Source organism: Cebus imitator, unplaced genomic scaffold (genome assembly GCF_001604975.1).
Source record: "Cebus imitator isolate Cc_AM_T3 unplaced genomic scaffold, Cebus_imitator-1.0 Scaffold86, whole genome shotgun sequence".
Lineage (NCBI taxonomy): Eukaryota > Metazoa > Chordata > Mammalia > Primates > Cebidae > Cebus > Cebus imitator.
Genome location: NW_016107401.1, coordinates 2867104 through 2892337, shown reverse-complemented (window position 1 = coordinate 2892337; position 25234 = coordinate 2867104).

Genomic DNA, 25234 nt, shown 5'->3' with positions numbered 1-25234 from the left:
TATATATATATATATATACTATATATATATATTTTGTTACAATGTTACTTCTCCACAAATAGGTTTAGGGATTTAATTCAATTCCCATAAAAATCTCACAGATATTTCCATAGATATTAACAAGCTGATTCTATCATATGTATAGAGAACCAAACTAAAAAAGTCAAAACAAAATCGGGAAGGTAGAAAAAAGTTTGAAGAGAAATTAATGTTGTATTTTCTCAAATTACCTCCCCCAAGATATTTATCTATTAAAAAGGGAAAGACAGTTAACTTCAGGGCAGGAAAACCCAGTGGACATTGCTTTGACCAAGTTATCAAGAAATTCTTCACGTGCTAAGGCATGTACTTCATGATCTGATTCTCTGAGACAAGCTTATAACTTTTGCATAATTTCTGAAAATATATATAACCTCAATCTAACCATGACTAAGCATAAAACTAACCCAAACTGAGGGACATTCTGGGAAACAAGTAATATCCTTTAAAATTTTCGAGATCATGAAGGACAAGAAAAGATTAAGAAATTGTCACAAATTAGAGGAGACCAAGGAGACATGACAACTAAATCAAGGTGATCTCTTGCTTGGTTTTGAAAGAGAAAAAGAACATTTTTAAAGAAAAAAAAAAACTTGCCTGTACTTAATTACTGGGTATCAGAGTTAACTTCTTAGTTTTGGCACAGGCTTCATAGTAATGTAAAATGCTGACATTAGGGTCATGTGTGTATCAGAAATAAACTTCTTTGAAAATCTAAAATTATTCCAAAATTTTAAGTTAAAATATAAATTTAAAGTAAACATTATTAACTAAATATCTTATCAACACTTGGATAAAGAACAGCACAAAGCAGAAAACATATTTTTTTATTTATATAAAATTACCACACTGATACAATTTTGAGAAAACAGAAACGCATCACAATGCGTAATGTATGAGTGAAATCTAAGATATTTTTAAGTGTTTATAGAACCTCTGCTTCATCACTAATTGGCAGGAAAGATTGACTAGACATGGGAGTGGTAAAAATGCTCCAAGGATTTTATTGTAAGGATAATGGTGGTTCCCATCAATTAAAAATGGAGAAAGGAAAAAGCTCATGAAAAAGACAACTTCAAGATGCAGAAAATAGAATATCACCTGAACAATATAGAAATGAAGTTATAAAAATTTGCATTGATAATTTGTTCATATCACATCCAATTGTTGGAAATGTACTTTCCCTTGTGTAACTTTGCTCCACCTTTGCTTAGTTATGGATATTTCAGGTTGTCACTCTGTTTCTTTACATCTCCCCAGTTTGAAAAAAACTCACAGAATTGTGGGAATTCAACACGACAATTTCTGTAAGTACTTAACACAATTCTAGACCCAAATTAATCATCTCCCAATCAGGTCCACCTTTCCAGATGTAAGTGAAAGAAACTCAAATAGAACTCAGCAAAAAAAATAAATAATAAATAAATACGTTGATTTAATTAGATTAAAAGCTCAGAAATTAACTTTAAACTCTGCTAAATGGAGATCTCAAACTGATTAGACTGCTTCTCTGTCTCCAGCTCTCTCTTTCTCTGTCTCCAAGTTCCACTTGCCTCTATGTTAGCTTTAGGAAGGGGACTTTCTCCACATGGTGGGAACACTGGTCTCTAGGAGCTTGCAGCTGTGTTGCCTTTACAGCTTGAAATTTTCAAAATATAAAAACACATTTTTTAAGCTTCTCTAAAGACATTGGGAATTCTGGTTAGCTTGGGACATGTGTCCATCCCTGAAACAATCCCAGCAGGCAGGGAGTTGAAGTGGTATAATTGATGTTATACGACTCGTGTGCCTTTTTCTGGGTTAGGACCTGTGCTTTCCTCTAGCCAAAATATATGGACAAAGCAAGAGTCACAGTGTTCATAGAGTTGTGGCATCTTTAAGGAAAAAAAATCGGAAAAAAAAATTCATTGTATTTATTGATATTTGTTTTTCTTATTATGACTGTGATGATCACTTTTATTTCCTCTAAGAATGTATACCCTTGAATTAAGTGTTGGTTTTTACAATTTGTACATTAGTACAAATTTCTTTCACTTGGTTCTCTTATCTTCCTCCTAAACATTATAAAATGAGAGGCAAACAGATAAAATACAAACTGAGAAAATGTGCACTATAATTTAAACAGGCAAAATAATTTAGTATTTTTTAAACATTTAAAACATTCACATACACAACAGACAACATAATTTATGGGGAATATAAACTCTCAAGAACTTGGAATTCAAATCTTTAAAAAATTGATGTGTAAGTTCTTGCACTACTAGAGCAGAAACATGTGTATTGTTTTTCAAATTTCATTTTCCATGTGAGTAGTTTTCTTTTCTGAGCATGGTAATTAGTTGCATATTTTCCTCCTTAGAATAAGAAATGTAAAACAAGTAAGCAACCCACCCACATCTTTTGTTTTATGCCAAAGTATATTGTGCTAAAGAACGAGGTGGAGTTCAAATATACATTATTAGTGCTTATTCAATCTAATCTACCTACTTTTATATTCTGGCTGCCTTAATTTCTTTTGCTCTATAAAATCATGCTTCTGTGAATTTAAATGTAGTTAATTTTATGCAATTACTGTTGCAAATAATCACCATAGTTTTACATTTTACCTAAAATGGAGAGAAGATATTAGGTGTCTATACACTCATATCATTTTATTTTTATTGATTTCCAATTTTATTACAGTGAAGATGTAAATTATAATAGTTAAGTACAATTAAATTAACCTGATCCTTACAAAACAAACAAAAAAATCTAAAACAAAATTCAACAAATAACTTGTGATTGGAATTTGGAAAACAAAATTCCTTGATCTAATAGAAGTATAAAGTACATATTTCAAAATCAGAAATACGATTGTTTCTGCTTGCAATATTTTCATTTTAATCAAAGATACATTGCTTTAATATTTTAAAAGTTTATATCCTATATGCCATAGTTCTCTTCTCAGTCTTCCTGTCTTTTTCCTCTAATTTCCTAGAAGACTTGTTTTAAAGATCCAGACATTGTTTCAGGGGTATTGAGTCTTTACTATATCCGGGGCCAGTTCCTGTAGGGATTCCAACAGTAATAGCTAACATCTGTTGAACTCTATTTTCACTATTTTAAAGGTATTTCTCAAGTTTTATACATGTGAAACAGTTGCTACAATTGTAATGTCCTCATTCAGTCCATCTGGGTTGCTATATTAGTCCATTTTCATTTCGCACTGCTAATAATGATAGACCTGAGAGTGGGCAATTTACAAAAGAAAGAGGTTTAATGGACTTACAGTTCCACGTGGCTGGGGAAGCCTCACAATCATGGCAGAAGGTGACAGGCATGTCTCATGTGACAGCAGACAAAAGAAGAGTGAAAGCCGAGCCAAGGTTTTCCCCTTATAAAACCATCGGATCTCGTGAGATTTATTCACTACCATGAGAACAGTTGGGGGAAACTGTCTCCATGATTCTATTATCTCCCATCATGTCCCTCGCACGACACATGGGAATATGGGAGTACAATTTGAGGTGAGATTTGGGTGGGGAAACTGCCAACCCTTATCAGGTGCTAAGAACATAGTACCTTTCACTTTCTAATGTGATATGCTACATGTTAAAGGCAGGATTTGCATAAGAAGTTTCCAAGAACCTGTTGTGTGATCGTTAGGTTACTGCCGCCTCCAGACTACACACAATGTTGGAGCTATGCAGAGGAAGTTGAACTTCATGAGAGCAATTTCTTTGGAGAGAATTGATGGTGAGTATGAGTCCTGATTCTCCTACCTATGGAGAAGTTAAAGTCTAGTGACAGTTAGCATTGGAAAGATCACTCTTTATAAAATTATCTGATTCATGGGCTCAATGCAACTGAGCAGTGTTGAGAAGAAGAAATAAAGAAGACTACGTGCTTCCCCTACAGTTTGAGGAAAATGATGGATTAGAGTCAGATTAGTTTTGAGGTGCATGGACCAGACATGGAGCTCTTAAAATAATGTGAGCCTGTGGTTGTTCAAGATTGTGGGCTTAGGGGATGCGTTGGAGAGAGAGAGAGATGACCTCAGAAAAAAGAACTGGGAACAGGGGCAGGTCCAGATGATCTGCAACTTAAAACATGGAATTTGTTGTGGGGAGAGGCCTTATGAAAAGACAGTACAAAATATCTTAGTTTTAAAAAATTAAGAAAAATCTCATCATGTAAATATATTATCAAGGCTCCTCACAGAGCTTTGCAAAGGGCTTGTGAACTTCCTTGGGAGTCCCTAAGCTTAAGTTTCATTAGCTTTAGAAAACATCCATTGGAACTATAAAATCAGATAAGTAGACTAAGGGAGAAATCAGAGTCAGCTAGCAGAGATTTTGTTACCCACCCCATAGTATCTCCAAAGAACCCACAAAATAACCTAGGAGAAAGACAGAGAATAAATTTTTTTAATTTACCTAAAGATCTCCACTGTTAATCCTAAAATGTAAGTCCTGTCAGTATTTTATTACAAAGAAAGATAACGGGAAATTCAAGTAGTTTCAGTTTACAAAGTCATAAGGAACAAATGAGGATGTGTATATATGACTGGATAACCTTGCAATGAGCACTTGGAATACTCTTAATCAGTTTGTCATACAGTCTCAGTAGAGTCCAACCAACCTTTCTTCATGCTCAGATGTCTAGACGGATAGGGACCCTCCAAGTTATCAATCCTTGCGTTAAAATTTGACTGTGTTAAACCTGATCCTTGGCTATTAACCTTGACCTGTCAACCATATTAGTCTCAACCTTACCTGTGTTTCTGTTCCTGCCCCTCAACTCCATACCACACTTCACATATTGTGCTTCTTTCAAAAGAACTCTGACCAGGTTCTTTACTTGAACCATTCCAGCAAGCTCAGTTTTTAAAACTTGCAAACTGTATTTTAAATGTAAAAAAAAATTAAATCAATAGCAATTCATTCATAAAATTTTGAACTTCTATATGCAAAGCACTGTGATAATATGAGTTAAGGGCATAGTGTGCCTCAATAGGTAGCAGGGGCAGCATGAGAGCAGGAGATGGACTCTGTGGGTTGTGTGAACATTGGTTACACTGAACCTGAAGAGACTGGGGCCTAAATAATATGAGATGTAAGGCCCCAGCGTTTCTTTCTCCCTTACTTTCTCTCTTCTCACTTTCCTGACTTTCAATTGTCATGACATTTGATGTCCTTAAAGGTTGTGATTGAAGGGAGGATTTGGATATTGACATGATTTGAATGTAATGCATTGACTTTCAAATCATGATTTCCACCTAATGATGGTCTATGGAGCAATTTCTAATCAAAACACTCAATCACAGCTGAACACATTCCCAGAATATTAGTCATAAGCACGACTTTCAAAAAAGTATGTTTGCGTGATGTAGGGAGACGTTAGCAAACTTGGCGGCGCGGCGGTGGTGATTTTTTCCTTAACCTGCTTGACACGGTCATCCTCTAAACCAAATAAACTCCTACCAGCTAGACAGGAAGTGGAGGTAGACTAGAACATACAAGGGCTAAACATTGGTCAGAATTTCTACATTCTTCAAAACATTCAGGGTTAGCTACAATAGGGAATAAGACTCCCAGATAAGTATGAGAAATTAAGAATCAGATGAATTGTGCTTCACTTTTTATCTGGCACACAACCCACAGAGCTTTCCTAATACTCAAGGTATAACAGAAAAAGAGCAAAACTGCCATTTAAAGAATTCAAGCCTTTCAGAGCCTACGTGTAAACCCAATATGTTGCAGTGAGCAGCCATTGGTTTCTCCAGGTTACTTTATCCAAAGCAGATTTTTAGCCAGGACCAGGAGATTTAATGCTACAGTGGACTAAGTGGACAGTAGAGCCAATGACCATGTGGGAACACGGACATCTTGGCAGCAGACATCAACATTTCATAATCAGAAAAAGACAGGGATGCAATGAGTGAGTTATATCACAGTGAAAAAAATGGTAGTATGGGGGGCTTCTTCTAGGGTTTATCATTGTGCAAGGTATAATAACTTCTCAATGCTGCCTGCTCTGGACTTTAGGTACCATCCAAGGAAAAAGAGCAGAAAAGATGAGAACAGGCTATGGTGGATTTTAAATCTAACACAGTTGAGACAACCTGGAAATTGGACTACATGAAATTTGCTACAAACACACAATGATTGATTTGAATTAAGGAGAAAAGTTCAAAAATGACATTTCTCTCATACCTGAATTTGTTTCCTGAAAATATCATACCTACTGATGAAGTTTATCAACTTCCATGTAATTGATCTATGGTGCAAGTTCATCCTTTTTACAGAGTGATTGAATATTCATGAAACTGCAGCTATACTTTAATTATGATTCTTGATCAGTATTTGAAATCCAGACTAGACAGGCACCTACATATTCCCAGAGGAAGCAGTGAGAGCTATGCACCCATGAGAAAACACTAGCTGGTCTTAATAAGCTATGCCTTAAGCAATGCATCCTTAATTCAAGGTGAAAGTCACAGAAAAGCTAGTGCCCAAGCACCATGATGGTAAAAATTCACCTGAGGATTTCAGTGAACCGCTATGATTTCCCTGTAATAATTTTTTCCTGAAAGGATAGAGTCTTATTCCAAATATTCTGCTGCATGCAGAACAGTTAGATGAAAATAGCATCACTTGATTAACAGAAAAATATCTAATGCAGAAAATTTGCTGAGAAGTCAATTACTTCCCGCTTTAATACTATATACCTATAACTCCTTTTTAAAACCAGAGATAAAAGTTTATTATATTTTTAATAACTTTGTCTTTTTAAAAATGAACTTTCATGTAAAAAGATTATAAAATATTAAATAATCTATGCTGCTTTCTATAGTCCATAATGGTAAAGAGGTATTAATTGATTAAAAATATTAGTTTTGAGTGGATGGTTACAGAGAATTGTCAAAGCTTAGTTCTACTAAAAGACTCAGTGTCAATTTATACACCGTATTAAACAATATAAGTAGCATTAAAAATTAACAGCAACTCAGCATTAAGGCCTGATTACATTGTCAATAAAGATGATAATTGGGAGGGTTTAAAATAAAATTTGCAATAAAGGAAACTATTTCATTACTTCAAGTGCTTCTCATGATATTGTGCTTTTGCTTAAACTTTTATTTAAAATGAAATTAATCACTACTAGCCAAAAAACATGTGGCTGGAGGATAAAAGGCATGTGGAACACGGTTGCATATTACTTGAAAATTAGTGATACCAATATAGACTAGTATGGCTTTTTTCTCTTCACGGTCCTAGGACTAAAGATGCCAGCCCACATATAAATTCTGTAGGACAGAATATCAAGGAATAGTTGAGATGTGGCAGTGACAAATTATAGAATTCTCAGGTTGAAATGCAGAGAGAGCCAAGATTATGAGCCATTAACCAAACTGCATGTATTTGAGAGAAAAGTGGAATAAAGAAGAGGCATAAAGAATGTCATTGGCAGTGAACCATGTTTCCACTTTTTACTAGACTTTAATTTGCCAACTTGCAAAACACACACACAGGTAATGTTAAATGATATAACTCATCATGTTTCCTAATATTACTACAATCACTACTACTTTTACTTCTGTTAATCTACTTCTAACAATAATAATAGCACCTATTGAACACTTACTATGTGCGTGTCAATGTACTAATATTTTTGTATAATTCTTGAAGTAAACAGAAAAAAATACAAGCTATTATCACTTACAGAGGAGAATATGGTGCCTTAGACAGAATAATTAACTTGCCCAAGTGAAAGAGCCAGAATACACTCCTAAGTCTACCTGTTACCAATGTATAGATTTCTAAATACTACTTCCTTTTACTTTACATTTTATATTACGAGTATAGTTAACTCCACATATCTCCAGTTTTCACATCTGTGGATTCAATCACAGATTGAAAATATTCAGTAAAAAAATATATTTTTTTCAGTATAAATATATATACAATTATATATTATTATTTATGGTTAATATATATTTGATAATATAAATATATAATAAAATTATCATTTATATTTCAGTATATTCAATAAAATATATTCAGTATATATATAAAAGTATATATTTTCAGTAAAAATATATATATTATACAACATATAATACAATTAAAATACATAAATTTTTAAAATAATATAGCAACTATTTGCATAACATTTAGGTTATTTTAGCTGTTATGTGTAATCTAGAGATGATTTAAAGTATACAGGAGGATGTGCATAGGTTATAAGAAAATACCATGCTATTTTATATAAGGGACTGGGGCATTCTCAGATTGGTATCCACAGATGGTCCCTTAACCTATGCCGGAGAATACCTAGGGAGGACTATATCTCTGTATACCTCAAGGCTTGTAAAGAGCAATAGAGATCTTGTCCCTCAACTCAACTTCATTCTTGTCTTTTTTTCTCATTTTCATTTCACCAGAATATTTTTTAATTAACTATATTTTTGATATCATATTTTTAAATAGTATGCTTCTATTGCTATTTATTTTTATTGTTAATCAATGTTGTTACTTTCATGCAACATTTCTTGTATGTATTTTTCTGAGTAAAGAGAATACAGCATAGTGATTTTCAATTATTCATCTTTCTCTATGTTATGTTTCCTCCAATTTCCTTTTGTTTTTGCTATCTTTTCAAATAGGTTTTCTCTATTTTTGAATCATTGATTGTTCATATTTAACAGTGAAGAACTATATAACAGGATGATTGTTCTATGTACAGAGCAAGCATTGTTTACTAATGGGAGTTCACAGTGGGGACATGGCCACTTTTTTAAAGAATTTTCTAAGGTTTGGTATCTCAAAATCTTTTACATAGCGCTTCCTAGCTTCCAAAGGGTGGAAGAGTACAATACTATTCATTGAAAGGTAAGAGGTGTTGAATCCCAATGTTCTGGGAACCCCTATGCTTTAGGAATAATATCTTTTGGGTCAGACGTCCCCCTCTCGTGCCTTGGACAAGCAGAGGCTAGTAGTGCCATATAGGCAGGCTGGGTGGCAAGGGCTTGCATGGACATTGGACCTATACTCTAGTTCTCTACTCTGGGGCACCTTTTTAACACCATTCATGTGATGTCGATTAGGTATCCGGAAGAAATCCAGGACACAAGCCTGTAAGGTCATCCAAGACCCCATGGCTGGTCCTGGTTCCAAGATGGCAGCTTTGCAAATGAATCACTCCCACTAATCAGCAAGGTATTTCTATTACAGAATTATGTGAGATTGGGCCAACAGAACCGTGCTAAAATACCAATTTGTGGTGATTTTCACTCATGTTTGACATAGAATGAGATCAGATCTCCTAGCTACCAATGGTTTATCACTGACATCAGAGATTGAGCCTGTGTGTGGGCCCATGGCCTGGCCATGTTTCTACAATAGTGCTACCTATGTGGTACAGCCCCCAGCGAAGATGGTGTGATGGTGCAGTAGCAGGTGTTATTTATGCACATTCTTCCAGTGCATCCACACCTCAGCAGAGCCTGCATCACCTGCCACGTGCCCATGCCTATCTCCTCCTAAAACTTTCTAGACCATTGCTTCACAGTCCAGTGGGCCCTTCCAATCAATGTTTTCTTTTGCCTCTTTCTCATGGGTGAACGCTACACTCTCCTACTTTGGTTTCAAGCCATGCTGGACAAAACTAAACATTCTTTCTGATAAGGGAATGGTTCTTCTCACTGGGTTCAAGGGTCCCTCCCCTATTCTGCCTGGTGATGGTGAATGGGAGGAGTGTTGAAAACATTCTGAGAACTCAGTGATTACAGCTAAAAAAGCTCATGCGAAGACAACTGAAAAGTGTGTTGTCTTATCTCTATGTTATAAAATTCTAAATGGAAAATCTAACATGAGAAAAAAATATCATTCACATTTTTTCTATACACTCTAGGATTTCCATTTGCATTTGTGGACATCAACGAAACAGTAAAGTATGAAAGGTTGAATAACATGTCCAAGCAGAGGGCATCTGGATTAACACATGTTCTCACTCATAGATGGGTGTTGAGCAATGAGAACACGTGGACACAGAGAGAGGAGCATCACACACTGGGGTCTATTGGGGGGGAATAGAGGAGGGACAACAGGGGGTATGTAGGTTGGGGAGGGATAACACAGGGAGAAATGCCAGATATAGGTGATGGGGGGATGGAGGCAGCAAACCACATTGCCATGTATGTACCTATGCAACAATCCTGCATGATCTGCACAAGTACCCCAGAACCTAAAGTACAATAAAATATACATTAAAAATACAAAAAAAAAATATCCCCCATGACTCCTAGAGCAGTAGCAGATAGCAGCCAGGTGTTTTCTCCTTGTACAGAGAATAGAAGTAGCTGGGAGTAGAGTGGGTAGATTTCAAACACAAAGACACATTGTGGTCAGAGTGAAGCAGGAGTTGTGACTTTTGTGAACTGTATGACTAGAGAGTAAGTAATAACATAATATTTACTGTCTACTATCCTGAGCAGATAATAGTTATCTAATACCAAATTCCCCAATTTCCTGGGCAATTTAAAGCAACTCCCCTTGAATATAGATGCAATAGGAATGTGAGGATTATGCAGGAAAAAAGGTTTAGCACCAGATTTGCCAAAGACCACCTTGACTTGAGACAGCTTAGAGATTTTTCTTGGGAATGCTAGCTTGATAAAAGTCAGTTCAAAATTATAACAGCATGCATAACAATAATGACAAACTTCTTGCACACAAGTAGGTATGTACACAATTTAGAATAATCAAGACTGTTCTGAACCAATTATATATATATATATATATATATATATATATATATATGAAGATGGCAGAGTTTACTTAACACAGGAAGGAGTAGGAAATGGTGGCTGAATTGATATGTGAATAATGGGACAAGAAAATACTTAAAAGATTACAAGTATAAGATAAGTTAGCAAGTTTCCCATGTGAATTTCTTCTGAGCTGGCCAGACTAGACATGGCCAGGGAGTATCTTAGAGGTTTAGAAGTTTCTGCTAAGACTATAAAAAACTGACAATAAAAAAGTGTTTCTGAAGCACTGGCATTAGTTCAAATTTTTATGTCACTCCCAAACTGCAGAGGGTCACACCCTCATCATTGCGGGTTATTCAGATACATACAATAAGGTGAAAAGCTACAAAGGGAGCCAGGGTCCTGACTCTCAGTCACTTTGGTAGCACAGACCACAATGACTTTACTAAAACTTTAATCCATATACTTGCTTCTGCTAAAGTTGCCTCTAAATATTATACACATTAGGTTTCGATATATTTATCATATTCTAAATACATAATCTACTCTGCATATTGAAAACAAGTGAAAAATATCATCTTAAATATGGAAATAGGATGTGGTTTGAGTAGAACTATAGTTATACATCTCATGATGTCCAATGAGACTGAAATATCTGGTTCCAAGCCTTGCTTAACTTTGAAATACCTCAACCTAGAATAATAAACGAGAAAGTACTAATGTTTCCATCCATAACATGTTTACTCAAGGTACTAACACAATTATATTCTTTTAAACCATCAATAAATCTTTTACTTAAGAATAGAAAACATTACTAGAAGATGAAACACAAATTTAAGATGGTCTCAAAGGCTTATTTCCTTTCCGCTTTTTGGGTCTTAGCAAAGAACTGTCTCAGAAGATCTAAATTATTTCAACAGAACAGGCTTATGCCAGCCACTAGGTTCTAGAGGCTTCCTCTTTTTTTTAATAACAAGGCTCCTTTTCTTACCAAGGAGCTTCCATTACCCCCAATCTATAAATATATAGAGCACCACATGAGGAAGACCCCTCACTATTGGCTTATTGGCCATGATGCCTACACCATCCGTGTCTGGACTAAATGGTAGAATAATTATATTTCGCACGATACATGTGTTCTATTTCTCTCCTTATAGGTTTTTTTTTCCAACAAAACTTGCATAGCACTTGTGGTATGTATCTGTGACTCCTTTGTATGATAATAAGTTCATCCATGTGATCGCTACATGAATATGCCTTGGTGTCTCTATCATTGTCAAGTTTGAATTATGTCATCTCAAGCTCATCAATGGCAATTATTCCTATTGACTTATCCTATGAGAGATCATTCATTTATGCAATAGATTGTAAATTACACAAGGCAAGAACTATTGAAATTCAATATAGAAATGCCCTAACTACACCATGCCAAGAATAACGCCCAGTCACTTCATTTATATTAATAAATGCACATCTTAATTTTGTACAGAAATGTTTCAAACAAAGCTTTTACTCTAAAATATTGTACTGGAGTTCATATTGTCATATATGAAAATATTTATGTGCACATTAAACTACAAACTAAACATGCAAAGTACATACAACTACCAGGAATGTATAGTTTTTTCATAAAGTAAAATTTATAGTTTATATAAATTTATATATAGTTTATATGTGAAGTTTATAGTTTATGATATATAAACAGAGTTTTATAGTTTTATTTTTACACATTAAGCTATTCTAGCTATCTAATACATAGTACAATTGATTCAAGTACATATTAATAAAAAGTACAAGTACATGGAGAAATTACTTGTAGATCTCCTTGCAAGTGTTTGAATGGAGTTCACAGTGGGAGTCTTGTATCATGAATTTAACATGAAGTGACAACCTCCGGAAGAGTGTATTATGCCTCTCAAAATTAAAAATTCCTTGAAACAATGCTTACTATCACATGACAGGTGAAAACTAAAGTCAACGCACACAATTTAGAACAGAAAACATCTATTCTGTCTGTTCTTCACATCAAGCACATTACCGAAAATACAGGTCAATTAATTTCTTCTGTTAGCTTTTCACTTTGTAAGAATGACTTAGACTGCCAGAATCTACTCAAGAAACTCTCTGGTGAAAGCAAGGAAACAATTTTTTTAAGCATTTTTCTGTTAAAAAACAAACACAAAAAGGAGTTTAATTGTGCTCCTAAATTCAGCTCCTCTTCCTGACTTGATGTCATTGCACATGTATCTAGGCATCAGTCACTCATGCTTTAAACATCGTTCTTTCTGACTTCATCTCATCCCCGGATGGCATCCTGTAATATTTTCTGTGAATGCTACCTCCCTTCCTTTTGTAATTGCCACAATCCCAGCTCATATCAAGGCCAGCAAAACCAGCTTCCAACTGATCTCTTCATTTTAGATCACTTCTTGAAGGTCTATCATCTCCGCATTACTCCATTCAAAAATTTGGTAATCGCTCATAACAAGCACTGTCTGTGATGACAGCCCCCAATAGACACAGCAGTATTAACTTATAACATTGTGTATTGCACTACTGGGCAAATAAAATTTTCACATGGTAAAACAACATAGTATAATAGACAAGTTTGAAGAGTGAGATTAAGATGAAACACTATTTTAAATTGCCTCTTAAATTTGGTCACTAATTCATATTACTAGTAATAGTGGACCATTACACACACATCAAATTTTCTTTTTAATAATGCATTTTGGCCAACTTGACAAATTAGCTTATAGCTGTTTGCCCTCATTATGTTGGTGACCACAACAATTGTAACAGAACAATATTTATAGTCATCAACATAATGAGGGCAAACAATTGTAATTAGTGTCATTACCACCATTTTCTTGGTGGCTACTTGTCCTTGTATTAGTAGAATAATGAACTTTTTTTTGGTAAGACATTCTTCTGTTTGGGAAGTTATGCTGAGTCAAAACTAGATAATATAATGTAGGAATAAACTGAGTGGACACAAATGGCAATAAGCAGCAGTGAACTGAAAGCTGGAAGGAGTACGGGTAGGTTGTCACTCCCACGTGTGGGAAATCACACTTTCCCAAGGATGGTTTGCTGACTGTATATAATGTGGGACCACGTTTCACATAAACCAAATTCCTGTGCCAGATCAACTCACATATTTACCAATAAAAAGCTTGTTATGTTAATATTGTAGATTACAAACAAATATAAATTCTAACATTTTATTCAATATCCCAATAGATTACATCGTCCAAACCTTGGCTATCTGCACACTACTTAAATTGTAATTCAGCTGGAGGCAGTGACTCATGCCTGTAATCCCAGCACTTTGGGATGCTGAGGAGGGCGTATTACCCAAGGTCAGGAGGTTGAGACCACCCTGGGCAACATGGTGAAACCCCATCTCTACTAAAAATACAAAAATTAGCCAAGTATGGTGGCGGTTTTCCATAGTCTCAGCTACTCAGGAGGCTGAGACAGGCGAATTGCTTGAACCCGAGAGGTGGAGGTTGCAGTGAGCTGAGATTGCACCACTGCACTCCAGCCTGGGCAACAGAGCAAGACTCTGCCTCAAGAAAAATGCAATTCTTTTTTTTTAAAAAATTATTTATTGTTTTTACCAATATTAATTCTTATTTTAATGTCAATGTTTATTTTAGATTCACAGGGTACATGTGCAGGTTTGTGATCTGGGTATATTGCACGATGCTTAGGTTTTGGGTACTATTCATCCGATCACCCAGTTACTGAGCATAGTGCCCAATAGCTACTATGGGCACTAATAGTTTCCATTTCCAACTACAGTTTTCTTTTCCTCCCCACCACCAGTAGTCCCCATTGTCTATTTTTTCCATCTTTATGTCCATATGGATTCAGTGTTCGGCTCCAACTTGTGAGAACATGTAGTATTTGGTTTTCTGTTCCTACGCTAATACACTTAGGCTAATGTCCTCCAGCTGCATCCACATTTCTACAAAGGACAGAATTTCATTCTTTTTTTATGACTACATAGTATTCTGGCGTGTATATATACATTTTCTTTGTCCAGTCCACTGTGGATGAACACCTCGGTTGATTCCATGTCTTTGCTATTGTGAATAGTGCTATGATGAACGTGCAAGTGCTTATTTCTTTTTGGTAGAATGGTACGTTTTCTTTTGGAGCTATGCCTGTTAAGGGGATTGCTGGGTCAAATGATAGTCTGGTTTTAAGTTCTTTGAGAAATTTCTAACTTGCTTTTCACGGTGGCTGAACTAATTCGCACACACCCACCAATAGTATAGAAGTGTCTCTTTTCTCCACAGCTTTGCCAGCATCTGTCGTTGTGTGTGCGCGTGTGTGTGCGTGTGTGTTTGGGTGGGGGGGGAGGGTGATCCATTGGTGCTTGTCCCGGCTGTTGACTCAGAGTATTCAGTCCCTCAGCAACCTCACAGCCCTGGCTAGGCCCAGTGACAACCTCTTTCACTCAGGGAGCAATTTTAAATAAAATAATTACAATATATATTTAAATGTTAATAACCTTACTTTTTTGGGACAGGGTCTTGCTGCATCACCCTAGCTGAAGTGTAGTGGCATGATCACGGTTCACAGCAGTCTCAGCTTTTCAGGCTCAAGTGATCCTCTCACTTCAGGGATAAAAGTGGGCATTTTTGTCTTAGTCCAGTTCTCAAAGGAAATGATATTGGCTGTTGGTTTGTCATGGTGGCCCTTATTATTTTGAAGTATGTTCCTTTGATGCCTAGTTTGTTGAGGGTTCTTATTATGGGGGATATTGGATTTTATTGATTTTTCTGTGTCAATTGAGATCATATGGTTTTTGCTTTTAATTCTATTTATGCTGGGTGCGGTGGCTCACGCCTGTAATCCCAGCACTTTGGGAGGCCGAGGCGGGTGGATCACGAGGTCAAGAGATCGAGACCATCCTGGTCAACATGGTGAAATCCCGTCTCTACTAAAAATACAAAAAATCAGCTGGGCATGGTGGCACGTGCCTGTAATCCCAGCTACTCAGGAGGCTGAGGCAGGAGAATTGCCTGAACCCAGGAGGCGGAGGCTGAGGTGAGCCGAGAGCGCGCCATTGCACTCCAGCCTGGGTAACATGAATGAAACTCCGTCTCAAAAAAAAAAAAAATTCTATTTATGTGGTGAATCACATTTATTTATTTGCATATGATGAACCATCCTTGCATATGAGGAATGAAGCCTACTTTATTATGGTCAATTAAACTTTCAATATGCTGCTGGATTCAGTTTGCTAGTGTTTTGAGGATTTTTGCATCCACATTAATCAGGGATATTGACCTGTAATTTTCCTTTATATATTGTGTCTTTGCCAGGTTTTGGTATTGGGCTGATGCTGGCTTTGTGGAGTGAGTTAGGGTGGGGTCACTCCTCCTCCAGTTTGTGGAAGAGTTTGAGTAGAATTGGTGCCAGCCCTTCTTTGTATGTCTGGTAGAATTAGGCTGTGAGTCCATTTGGTGTGGGGCTATTTTGGCTAGTAGGTTTTATATAAGTGATTCAAATGTGGAACTCAATATTAGTCTGTTCAGGGTTTCAATTTCGTCTTGATGCCATCCTAGTATATTGTGTGTTTCCAGGAATTTAACCATTTCTTCTAGATTAAAAATTGTAATTTTAAAGCACCAGTCTGATCAGATCCCTCTACTTCCTAAAAAAAAAATGAGAGGTTATCCAACTGATTTATCAAATTATTTTCACATTCAAGATGATTCACATTATAATTCAAACCTGTATTTCCAAATTAATATGTTCCCTTTGTTTTAATCACTTGGAAATACATATATTTCTCAAGTACAAATCATACTCTTCTACCTGTATGTTTCTGTTCAAGCTAGACCTTCTATCTAAATTATTACTCCAATTCCAATTTCCACTAGTCAAAATGCTTCCTATTCTTTAAGAATTATCTCAAATATCTGAATCAAAATTTTCCAGATTTATTAAATGTATTAATTTTCAACATGAATTTCAGTTTGACTATATTTCTCTCAAACTTACTGAGCACTGATTGAAAGAGGGTATGGATCAAGGAAGAGCCTGAGTGTTCTGTCAGCCTTAGGCAAGATGGAGTTGACAGGTGAAATGAATTGGGATCTTTCTCTGGCCCCTATTAGAGCTGAGTCAGAAAATGGGTTGAAGGTCAGTATTAGGAGCCCTTGGTTCAGAATTTCTGTAATGATGTGCCTTCAAAATACTGATGTTCAGTGAACTGGACTAAAGTATTGCTGCTGATAAAATTGAATAATACTGCTTTCTTTTCTGAATTATAAAAACGTATGTATTTTCCTTAACTTTAAGCTCTTATTTTCTTCCCCACAGATATTTCTTAAGCCTTTGGTTCCACAGTGTTACATGTACTAGAAAATATAATTTCTTCTTTTTTTTTGTTACTTAAGGTTGAAAATAGTTGTATGTCATCTTATTTCTTGAAGTGCACTATGATTTTTAGGCCTGAACATCTGTGAGAGCCCATATTCTACAATAGTATCTGACAACATTTTCCTATACATGAACATAGCGTTTTAGGCATTGTGGGCCACACGGTGTCTGCAGCTCCAATCCTGTAAGTTATAAGCAAATGAGCTGACTCCATCTCAATACATCTTCATTCACAGACTGTGAAGTATTAACAATACTTTTCACATGTCAAGAAATATTCTTTTTATTTTTCCAATCATTTAAAATGTTACACCTAGCCTTAACTCAAAGGCTGTGCAAAAGCAGGCAGTGGCCTCAATTTGAACCATTTTATATAGTTAACAAACTCCTGTCTTGGGTCAACAATTCTCAGATTGTGTTCTGTACTTGTGCCCTATGCACTAACTTGCAGAGAAAATCCGAAGTCAAGAGGGTAAGACTTTCTATCAGAACATTAACACTTTTAACTTGATTTTTTAAATTTGGTGGATCCATGTAAGATTTTACGTGGAAATAGGGCCCTACTGCTAATTTTTTTTCTTTTACTTTTTGTAGGGGGTAGTAGGGCAGAAAATATATTTCTGAAAGAAGATAAAGAACATGGGTATCTGAATAGCGTGAAGCCAGAATCATAAATAAGAAATCAGAATAGGAGCTCCAACCACATTCTACCAAGGTGGACAAAGTAAGGATGAATATGTAAGTCCTAAGCTTATAGAGGAAATAGAAATTCATGGGGCAAGAAGCCAACTCTAGTTCTAAGGCAAAGAGAAAATGAGATATGAAAATAAATAGATGAAATAGGAAGTTCATAAAGCGTAAAAGTAGAGTTACGGACACAAAACTACCTGGCTTGAAGATGAGAATTGAATTCATCAGCCATATTTGGTTCAATCAGAGTAGCTGAGCTAATTGAAGAAAGGAATGTGCATTTGAAAGAAGAGTGGCATCACTTGAAAGAGAAGCTTAGTTCACCACAGTATCGTGTTTAATTGAAGTACCCAGGACAGCTGGAAAGACCTGTGATAGAGTACATTTGTCAGATAGAGTAAGTGCTTAGAGAAACTGGATCTGGCCAAGTAGCTATAGTAGCAGATGGAGTAACTGGGTAAATGGAAATAGCTGAAGGAGTACCTGAAATATTTGTATAATAGATACAGCAACTGGCTAGGAGGCATTTCATAAAAATAAACGTTTTGGTCAAAAAGTGGAAAAGGATTCATTAAAAAAAAAAAAGGGGGGGTGGCTCCAAACCTTTCTATGCTTGGTTTCAAATGGACTCAATTCTGGCATTTGGAAAATCTTTACTGCAAATCAATCTACAAAGACGTTAAGCTCCTTGTATGCAGGTTGAAGTTTACTCATTATTACATACTAATATTGGTGAATATAACATATTGTAAAGTGACTGAACAAACCGTTAGAACAGTGTAAAGGCTTTTGCAAAAGGGTCCAAATGTGATGCTGAACAAAACTGTTAAGGAAATCCATTATCGCAGTAATCAAATTGTAAGTTTGAAATAGAATAAAAGACTAATTTTCCTATATTTTGTTCATATGTATAAGGATAATACTAAATGGCTATGAATCTTAATTTCAAAATCTCTCTTCTAATATATTGCAGAAAATATTCTCAAAGGTGATATATAAAAAGAGATATGGTTTGAATTTATAGGAGCAATTTGAATATCCTTTTTATTTTCCAAATACTAACTGTGGTTGGGCTATTAAACTGGTAAAATCTAAGAAATTACCATGTCTGTTGTAATATGTTCGGAGTTATCTTGGCTGAAGAATTGCTAAGTGACATACAGAAGAATCTTTTTTTCTATTTGTGATTTAAGGGATGATAAAACACAAACAAATCCATTGAATGCTTACTGTATTTTAAATGATTACAAACACTTTTGAGTAAGAAAACTCAGAAGCTCTGAATTCTAAAAATAAATTTACTCTCTTAAAAATACAAGGCCTCTTTCAACAATCAGTGAGCACGTAAGACTAACAGCTTTTAAGAGTGTTTCCATAGCTCATCTTCCAGTGGACTCTATTTTGTCTCCCTAATATAGGCTAAAATGCAAAATTATAGTTTGTGATCATTTTTTGGCTTTAGATTATTTGACCTAAGGCTTAGATCAAGATGCAAAGCCAAGCCATTGAATTTAAGGGGAGATTTTACCTTTGAGGTAACTATACCAACTAACGCCTCTACTGTTATGTTAAAAACTGCCTAAACAAGATACCACTATATATGTATATGTGTGTGTGTACGTATGTGTGTGCATGTATATATATATATATCTATATATATATATATCTCCCCTGCAAATGGAATGCTAGTGATGTAAGGGGAATACTGCAGTCTCATAGAGTCTAATTTAGTTTTTGAATAAGTGCTGTATGGAAAATTATCCTTGAAAAAAATTAATGCCTCTTTCACAGACGCTTTTAAACAATGGAATATCCTTAGACTTGGGAAGATACTGAAAGACAAACCTTAACTGATACTGCAGTTTTTTGGTTGATGACCAAAATATATGAAACTGATAGTTTCCACCTTCATCAGATGACATTTTGCCAGGTTTGAGATGCCCTAAAATAGCTTCAGTTTTAGTGTATGTGTTTCAGATGAGGGACTTCATCTGATGTTACTTAAATGGGCCTTTGGCCTTAGGGATGACAAGTTTGGTAGAATAGCAGGATTGAAGGTTTAAAACAGTTGTTCTTAAAATGTGGCTCTGGGCCAACAGCATGAGCATCAATTGGGAACTTGTTATAAATGCAAATTACTGAGCCCCACCTTTATATTTCACAATGATTTGTGAACCTAATATCTAAAAATGGAGTCACTCATGTCAAGAAGCACTGAGCCCACAGTGAAGTTGTTTGCCTGTCCCCTCAAAGTATAAACATATATTATGTAATAGACTGAGCTGGGAAAATAACACCTACTTTTTCTGTGTACCCTGGAGACTTGAAAGGAACTGGCAAAAGTGAAAGGTGGCTGAGATAATGAAAACAAGCCCATCCTGGAGAATCATAAAAGCCAGGACAAGACCTTTGCTGAGAGGCCTTGGGAGTGTCTGCCCATCTGCCCAAGAGAACTCTGAGAGCTTCTCTCAACTTGACAGTTGCCACCAGAACCTCTGCTTGGGAGAAGCAATGACCTTCCACTACCACTGTATCTAAAGTTCTTCTGAAACCAACTGATTCATCTATTAGTGTGTTGGTCCCCTGAGCGACTGCTATGATTTCTTATCCCTCTGTTATTGTTGCCTGTGTGTAGAATATTAATTGCATGATCGATCATGTGTAAAAGCCTCACAATAAACTGTGATTCAAGTATAAATAATCGGCTATTGAGTCACTGTGGAACCTCACTGAGTAAGTATACCTAGGCACCTAAATCTAATGGACATATCAATTTGGCAAAGCAGATAACACATCCAGACCTATTGAATCCAAAATTCTGAGTGTTGGGGAGAGTTGTAACCGGACTATAACAAGCCTGGCAGGCAATTCAGATGCTTATTTTTGAAAAGCAAGGTTGAGAGATACAGTAGACTAAAAACAAACAAACAAACAAAAAACCTACTAAAAGAAAGGTTATGGGGATACAGAAAGCAGAAAAGAAGGGTCAGGTTCCATTATTTCAAAAATTTGCCACAGATTCATCAGGATATCAGCATATCCTAGCATGCCACACAATACTCTCCTTTGAGATTGGTATAGGATCTAAGAGGGTTAACTGAGGCAAATGGAGTTCTCTGATACAATATCCATCTCTGCTCTGACCAACAGAGTGGTGTTTTGAGCCTACAGCACATCTTGTCCTCTCTCCTGGTCATGCCCAAACTACAGTTCTCTATTGAAAAGATTACAGAGTCAGAATTGTTGCCCCCAGCTGTGGTATGCTCATTAAAACTCTTGCAGTTCTGCAGTGTCCTGGGGCTTCACCTCAGATGCCCAATCTCAAGAATCTCCATTCCTTCAATTTTCATAACTACCTCACCTCAAGTGTATACTTCTGACCTCATTGTGTCTTAGTCTGGCATTTGAGACAAATTCTCCCCTTGTTTGATTTGAACACAGTTTCTAGAACTCACTCAACTTCACTCCTTCGGCCCATGGATAATTGAGGCCTTTACTCTGTTCTTGGCTCTTTGGATCTCTTCCACTATGGCAATTTTCTTAATTAAAATAACTTCATTGCTTCCATTGCAACCAACCAAGCATGGCCCAGATGCTATTCTCTCCATAGGTTCTCCACTCAGCTTTAACCTGTAGCTTCCTCAGCCCCCATCTTATCCTACCTATTACTCATCACCCTACTTTTAGTAACTGCAGATAGTTTATTTCTAGACCAACCACTAGACAATTTCCATAGGATTTAGCTGATCTCTCCCATCCATCATTTTGTTTTCCAATGATGGATATGATTATTAGAGAATTCTTTGTTTTCTCCATCAGACATCAGCTAAAATCAGCATCTCTATCTGGGACCCCAGCAGGCCGCTAATCCCTAAATGTGATAAAACTTGTCCTTCCAATAAGAAAAAAGTGATCATTATAAATAATTACAGTTAATAACTATTTGAAGGTCATCAAATATATGGTTAGAGGTAGGAAATACATCACCCACTCTGCTATAATACAGAGGATAGAGCAGTGAACCAGAGGAAAGAAGCTACCTTTAATAAATTTACATCTATGAGGGGTTACTGATATTCAAGTATTGATAATGTGAAAGTTGTAAGAATCAAAACGGAGTCACTTGTGTTAAAAACCCTGAAAATTTTCTAGGAGAAACGAGTGAAGGAGAAAAAGAAAGAAACTCTGACAAATAGTACCAGGGAAGGTCATAAAGAAAGGAGTCTCATTCCTGACAACAAGAACTATCACAAAAGGACTACAAAAAACACAATCTTGCCCAAAGGGATTCACCAACACACACAATCTCTCTCTTATTCTCTCTCTCTCTCTCTCTGTCACACACACACACACAAACATTCCTGCAAAGACATCTGCCCAGCAATTGCCTATTCAAACGTGTACCCTCTTCTTGATATTAATACTTGTAGCCAAGGATAATTATCTCAAAACAATTATGTAATCTTCATTTTTCTTTAAAATATCTTGTCTTGTCTTCCTTTACTTCCCTGAATATACACATAGTATACTATACTATGGTATGCATATGTCCATTGCAATGCCTACTCCCAAAGAAGTATCATTTTCTTGTAGAGATGTTTCCTCTCTGTAATTTAGGTTGACAATAACATAATTAATTATTTAATCCAACTACAAAATATGCTATGAGGAGGAAAAGTGAGATGTAATGAAAGCTAAAAGAGAAAGAACTGAGCCATTTTTAGCCTCCAGGAAAGTTTCCATGAAGTGAGAGTTAAGCTCAGACAACTACAATATGAGTGGAAATTGCCTAAGCAAGGGTGAACATTGAGTAGGAGGTGTGGTGTTCCAAACAGATGGAAGAACTTGTGCAAAGACTCTGAGGCAGAAATTAGCTTTCTGCCTTCATGAAACCAAAAGTAGAGTCGGAATGTAGAGACTGAGACAGAAAGTGGAAAGAGATGATCTCCTCCTTACAGACAAGGAAGAGATCATGTATGAATTGGATACAGGTTTCAATATTTATTTCAGTGTAGCTTGGAATCATCTATTCCTTGTTATTCAAAGTACCATGCATGGAGTGATAGCATTAGCATTATCTGGGAATTTGTAGAAATATAGAATTTCAGACTCCATCCCAGAGCTCCCAAATAAAGATCACTTTAGAAATATTCCCAAATGGCTTCAATACACACTAAAATATTAGAAACACAAAAGATTTAAGCATGGGCTTAACATCACCTAATTTAGATTTTATTAAGATAGTAGCTGTATGGACTACAGACTTGGCAGGGGGTAGTAAAATTGTATATTCAGGCAAGCTAATTAAGAGTTCATTGCATTAATTCATCTGAAAGATAATGTTATGGACTAGAGCGGTGTCAGCAGAAATGATGGGTTTAAAATATGTCAAAGAAGTTAATTTCAGGAGCTTTGATTGATTTACTAGGAAAGATGAGGCTAAATGACTGTCACAGATGATTCCAATGTTTCTCACCTGATGATTGGATAAACAATGTATCATAACTGACAAGAGATACTACTGAAAGAACTGATTTGGGGAGAAATGGCATTAATTTACTAGTGGCCCATATCAGTTGTATACAAAATGTCATGTTACAAAAAGAAACACAATCTGGCCAGTGTAGTGGCTCACACCTGTAATCCCAGCACTTTGGGAGGTCAAGGTGGGTGAATCATGAGGTCAGGAGTTTGAGACCAGCCTGGCCAACATGGTGAAATCCATCTCTAAAAAAAATACAAAAAATTAGCCAGACATGGTAGCTCATGCCTATAATCCCAGCTACTTGGGAGGCTGAGGTAGGAGAATCACTTGAACCCAGGAGATGGAGGCTGTAGTGACCTGTGATTGCCTCATTGCACTTCAGCCTGGGAAACAGAGCAAGACTCCATCTCCAGAGGAAAAAAAAAATCTAATATTTAAAGATGATTTTACTGTGTGAAAAGTGGTGATCCATTTATTATCTCAGCCCTTTCTGCTAACATCTCAATGAACTGCTGTTAGTTTGATTATCCCTATAATAATCAAATATACCTATTAGAGTAGCAAAATTATAAATAGTTCCCAATTCTTCTGACTCTAAATTTTATGCATTTCTATTATGCTATCCTACTAGCACTATGAGTATTTAGCCATAGTACTGTAATAGTAGAGGAATTGTCATTGGTTGCCTGAGGAGCACTATGGTTTCACCAGTCAACATAGTACTGGTGGGGATCTCATGAGGATTCTGCAGGGGACAGGGAAATTATGTGACTGAGGCTGGTTAGCCACTACCTTATCTCAATAAGAACAGAGCAGCTAAACTGTTTTCAAGTTAAATCATTCAAAGAACTGATTTAACACTTTAAAAGCTATTTCAAAACTACTGTAACAAATACTGCCAAAAGAGGCATGCACCCATGAAGTAGTTTTCATGTACCAAGGATCTTGCTGGATGCTGGAAATAGAATAGATCAACAAGGACTTTATCTACCTGTAGCTCTTAATCAAGTTTAGGAAGCGGAAAATATAAAAGTAAATAAGTAAATAAAAGTAAAAAGTAAATAAAGTTATTGCTGATAGTAATAAGTACTACATACAAAAGGAAAGGAAAAGGAAAAAAGTGTTGTAATCAAGAATTACTTTGAGTAGGGACTTGGTCCAAGGGGTCTTCTAGGAAGAGTTAAAGATCTGAAGGATGAGATTCAATGGAGAGCCAGGGTAAGAACTTTCTTGCAAGGAGAAGAGCAAATGCCAAGGTGCCAAAAAGCAAGAGTTCTGGAAGCAGGGTAGATCAAAAGGCTATTGCCAAAAGAAAGAGGGTGGTCACCTAAACTGGGATGCTGGCAATACTGTAAAGACAGAGCAAAATTGATACTTCTATTCTTTAGATAGAATCAACAGGATGGACTGATGAAGACAACATTCAAGTAGAGAGGTTGGGTTGGGCACGTAATCTCTAACTCAGGAGTTAGGTCAGGCTGGCAATGTAACAAATAGATAATTGTTCAGAAGCCATAAAATTGGATGAGGCACCTAGTGAGAGAGTCTGCCTAAAAAAAAAGAAGGGACCCGGAAATAGGCACTGAGTTACTCCACAATTTTGGCTGAATGCAGAAAAGAAAATAGCAAAAAAGAGAAAAAAAAGTAAAGCCATGGAAAACTTAATTTTATTTTCTGAGTCATTCATATATGGCATGTGTTCCTTTCTAATTAATTAACAGTGGATTTTATAATTATTTTATTATAATTATTTAGCTCTATTTTCAAAACTTGAAATAGGTAATAGTACCTATTGCTCTGTCTTCATTGCCAGCATCCCAGTCTCTTATCATTAAAAGACTTTTTTAAAGCTTCTAAAATATGTA